The sequence below is a fragment of the Benincasa hispida genome, chromosome 9, assembly GCF_027475165.1.
Source record: "Benincasa hispida cultivar pf3 chromosome 9, pf3_genome.v1.1, whole genome shotgun sequence".
NCBI lineage: Eukaryota > Viridiplantae > Streptophyta > Magnoliopsida > Cucurbitales > Cucurbitaceae > Benincasa > Benincasa hispida.
This window is the reverse complement of record NC_143486.1, coordinates 81330339-81335392: the sequence shown is the minus strand read 5'-3', so window position 1 is coordinate 81335392 and position 5054 is coordinate 81330339. Positions and strand designations below refer to the sequence as shown.

Genomic DNA, 5054 nt, shown 5'->3' with positions numbered 1-5054 from the left:
TCGATAATTAAATAACCCCCTAGAGGTAAAGTCAGAGCTTGGTCTGTAATAAGTTGTATTCAAGGTTGTAATGTTGATACAGGAGTAGATGTTGAGATGAGTTAAGTTGTGTTCCGTGATAGATTTGCTAATATACAAGTTTACAGGTTAAAGCCTAAAGCAAAACAAATTCTTAAGATGCTAGTTTAACAGATTCAATTGACAATAGATGTCATAAGAGAGTTCGCATCTGCTGTCCTCACATCTTCCTCCTTGAGAAAGAGGTGAATTTGGAAGGGGGGTGTGACAAAAATACTTAACAAAAGTTGTTAATTGTCTAACAAGTATATATCGAAACATGTTCACAAAGCAAAAGCATTTAATTTTCAACTACAAAGAAATTTTGCCAAAGCAAAAGTTTTAGAATTGAGATTGAGATTTTAGTTGAGAAATCTTCAGGTCGAAGCTTGGAGCAATTTCCACCATCAATTTTTTTGTTACTATCCTCTGTGGGGAGTCCTTCTTCTTCTCAGGTTTCTTCTTTGAGGAGACCTTCTTTTCATTCTTATTCTTATTGTTTATTGTCTTTTTCATTGGTTTTTTCCATCTCTTTGGTCTCTCGTTCTGAACATATTTGTCTTCTACCACCTTCGATCTAAACTTTTTATGCTTTCCATTCTCTTCAGCAACTTGCTTCCTTTTTTTTTTTTTTTTGTTTTTTCCTATTCTTTCAATCTCTTCATTCTCTTCCTAATCAGTATCTTCTTTAATTTGTTATTCCTGCTCAACTTGTTCATCCTTAATTTTCTCTTCTTCTACTTGATGTTCTTCAAGTTCCTCTTCTTCATAGATTTGCTGCAAGAAAAAAAAATTGAAGTTAAAAAGACTATTATTATCATGTGTCTGAGGGATAGTGATAGTTGCTTATCACTGTCTATCAATGATAGATTGTGATAGACAACGATCACTGTGTATATATACATATACCTCTTTCTCACTTCTATATTTTGACTTTCTTTCCCTTTTTTTTGTTCTATTCTTCTTCAAGTTCTTCTTCTTCTTCAATTTCTTCTTTCACTCTTTCTTGAACTTCAACTTCTTGTCCTTCAACTTCAACTTCCTACAAGCATATGATAGAAAGCAATATAGTTCTAAACTTAAGAAACTTAATAATAAGATAGAAGACTACACTATCATTAATAACAAAGTAGTAGCTAAGCTTAAGAAAATAATCAACCACTGAAAGACAATAATAGACTTCTATCAGTGTCTATGGAAGTTTATCACTATCTATCAGTGTCCATAAACATTAAGTCTAAGACAAAGTAGCTTAAGAGAAAGAATGAAACATTTTTCTTTTCCTTTTCTTGTGTTTTGGTCTTACTGAGCATCCTCCAACTCTACTGAAAACTCTCGTATTTTTGAAGTTTCCAAATCTAAAGTTGGAATAGGTTCCAAATCATTTTGAGTTTCATGCTGTTGTGTTTGGATGTCAGATTCCTACAACAAAAAACACAAATCAAACACAAAGTTTAAGTTAATGAAACGATGAGATTTCTATAACAACAAAACACAAATCAAATACAAAGATAATAGTGATAGACAATGATAGACATCTATCATTATCTATCTGTACAAACCTTTCCTTCATTTTGTTATTCATTTCCAATTTCAATCTACGAGAAAAGGCAATTTTATAGTTAGTAAATGTATAGTTACAATTAAAAAAATAGACTACCACATACCAAGGACTTATCCCAGATATAAATTTTTTTGCATACTCCACCATTTCATCGATATTATCATTTTCTTCCAAAACTTGAAGGCTAGAAGAAGGAGCCTTCTTTTTCTCCACACTCTGTTCATGCTCTTTTTCTTCTTGTTGTGGAAGATTTACAAATGGAAGTCTATCCTTCAGGCCATCCATAATGGTATTCAACAAACTTGTGGTTTCTTTTTTGTCTTGTTTCAAATCTTTTTGTTCTTGTTCTACACTCTTTTGGCCTTTTTTGAGTTCTTGGATTTCTTCCATCATTCTTTTTGTAGACACGTTTTTTCTTTCTTCTTCTGCAATCAATTTTTCAATTCCTTTATTTTTTTTCCTCTCCCATCTCTTTCTTTTTCTTTCTCCTCCTCCTCCGTCTCCTTCTTCCCCAGATCAATGAAATATTTTATGGTGGTTGATTGAGATTCTTCTTTTGTTAGTTGTAGTGGAAGCATATGACACGTACAAGTGTATGCATCGAAGTAATAAAATCCAAATAAATTGGTTGTCGTCCTCAGAGAATTAGTTATTTAATTTAACTAGCTATCAAGCAATCTTTTCGACTTTATTTAAGAAATCAAAACAGGATGATTTTTTAAACATAAAACTAAAGAAAGCAAATAAATGTTCAAAGTAAGGATTCATTTGACCAGATTGTCTTAGGGTATTGATCTCATTCAACATTATTATGGATTCAAAATATTTTCTTTCAATTAATTCAATGTATCAACTTAGGCCTAGAAGATCTAAGTTTCCTCTTACGAGCTCAACCCTTTCTAATGTCTAAAAATCAATTCTATTTTCATGCAATTCAAACTAAAAGACATAGCATTAATCCTCTTCATTCTTAACCTCTCACGTTTTCCTATCAATCTCATTCATATTCCAATGTCAGTTTATCATGCTAGTTCCAGTTTAAAAATCTCTTTCTCAAGTATAGTATATTTAAAAGTCCTAAATCAATCAAATGGTGAACAAACATTCAATTGGAAAAACGCAAACATGATAAGAGACCAATGCATTCAATTAATCAAAATAATTAAGAATCACCCATAAACAATTGAAATCAATCAAACCCTAGAACTACAATATAATTTAGTCACTCATGTTCAGAATACAAGTGCTAAGCATATTGTACAGAGATTAGAATTAGTCGTCGATTAATTCATTGCCAACAATGCATCAACGTCTCATTCTTGATCCAATTTCAATCAACTCCACAATTAGGCTATGAAAATTTCTAACGGCAACCTCTCGACATTTGTGGAAAACCCTAAGTGATCCCAAGTCGAACTCACCAAGAATTCTCTTGTGGAGGCTCTAAACAAACCTTCCTTTCTTCAGGTATCTAACATAGACAACAAAGGCACAAATTTGACAAGTATACCTACACCTGTAGCTCCCATCATCACACCCATCTTATAGAATTTCTTTTTGATCAAGCATTTCGGGTGTTTTTTTTCCAATGAAACTCTTCAAATCAGAACTCCAAACTCAAAACTAATGTTGGATCTGGATAGAGGATGGAAAAAAAAAAAAAAAAAAAAACAATTTGTCACTTGCCCAAAGCGGCCATCTGATTAAAAAGTTATGACCTATTATTAACAGGGAAATTTATGGTCGCGAGACCATGGCGTGCCATCACAAGTTTATGATTAACGTTTATACCTTTGGTTTTACTTTCACCTGCTTTTTTGTTTTTATTTTCTTTCCTTTGGTTGATGATTCGCCTTTGATTGTTTTCCTTTTTATGTTGCTTACCATATGTTCACAAAATTTAGGTTTAATAACTATGACCACTGATAGATTGATGAGAAGAAAAGAAAAGAGTTATAACCTTGAAGAGTTGAGTTATTACTGATGTAGTTGATTCGTTAAATCTTTACTCTATTGTAGAAAAAGAAATAAGATGCAACAACGGCAGCGATGGTGGCATAAGAAAAAGGAAGAAGAAACAATAACAACAATAGCGGAAGAAGAATAGGATTAAGATGAAGAAGAGCAAGGAGAGAACAGGAAGCAACAGTGGTAGAAGAAGAACAAGAAGAATGATAGAGAGAAATTTGAAATTGAAACGATAGAAATAAAGATGAATGGTTAGCACGCATACGTAGAGATGTCCATTTAACCCGCAGAGCCAATCGATTAGTCGGGGAATGGGGGAGGGAGCGGGGAGAAAATTTTGCCCATTGGCTAAACGGAGATGGAGACAAGGAATATATTCCCCAACCTCGACCCACCTCGCTTCCCCACCCCACCCGGTTATATATATATATATATATATAAACTATCTTTATAATAATATATATATGTAATTATAATAAAGTTAATTAATTATATATAACTTTTTATTTGATATATTTATTTTTTATTAAATAGAATTTAGGATGTATTGTTGTAAAATTTTAATTTTAATTTTTAGAAATTATGAAAATTAAACATTTTAATCATATATTTTGTCACATATGAGTGAGATATTTAACTATTTAAGTAAAAAAGGGACAAGAGACGAAAAAGTCATTCCCAATCCCACTCCGTAGACATCTCTACACATGCATTAGAGGGAAAAATCGTGGGCCAGATCACTGCGTGGATTGGGCATGATTTTTCCGTGTTGGCTGGGCTTTCTTGGTATTTGACTAGGTTGTAGTTGGATATTACCAAATTTGTAAAATTTTGTTATATTCCATATATAATTTGACCCATTTTTCGATATTTTAAAAGTCCTCAAAAGATGGAAACTGTTATTATAAAAATGAAAAAATAAATATTTAATAATGAAAAATAAATAAAAGAAAATTTATTGTAATTTATTGGTCTTGAATTCCCTAGACAGGAGTTGACATTTTAAAGATTAAGTCATCATTTTACAATAATTAAGGCCTTGTTATGTAAAGATTAAATGTTTTTATTCTTTATTTTTGAAAACTATGTCTATAAAAACCATTTCCATCTCTATTTTTTTATTTTATCTACTTTTTTTACTAGTGTTTTAAAAAACCAATCCAAATTTTAAAAATAAATAATAATAGTAATAATAATTTAAAACTAGTTTTTGTTTTTTTTGAAATTTGACTAAGAATTTAGCTCTTACTTAAAAAGATGTAAACTATTATATAAGAGTTTGAGACGAAATAGACTTTAATTTTCAAACATCTAAAATGAAAAACGAAAACTAGTTTTAAGAAAATGATATTGTTTTTGAAATTTATTAACAATTTAAAAAAAATAATAAAATTGAAAAAATATATAATTCAATTGGATCTCAAACGGATCATTTTTTAAAAACTAAAAACCAAACATCAATGGG

At 30.8% G+C, this 5054-nt stretch overlaps 1 long non-coding RNA gene across 1 annotated transcript; it reads right to left on the bottom strand.

Annotated features, from left to right (window-relative positions):
* Positions 1 to 295: 295 nt before the first annotated feature.
* On the bottom strand, positions 296 to 1754 carry LOC120086601 (uncharacterized). Its single transcript, XR_005484267.2, has 4 exons — positions 1620 to 1754; positions 1364 to 1479; positions 967 to 1099; positions 296 to 834 (listed from the first exon to the last, which is right to left on the bottom strand). It is a non-coding gene; the product is annotated as an uncharacterized LOC120086601 (long non-coding RNA).
* Between the last annotated feature and the right edge of the window lie 3300 nt (positions 1755 to 5054).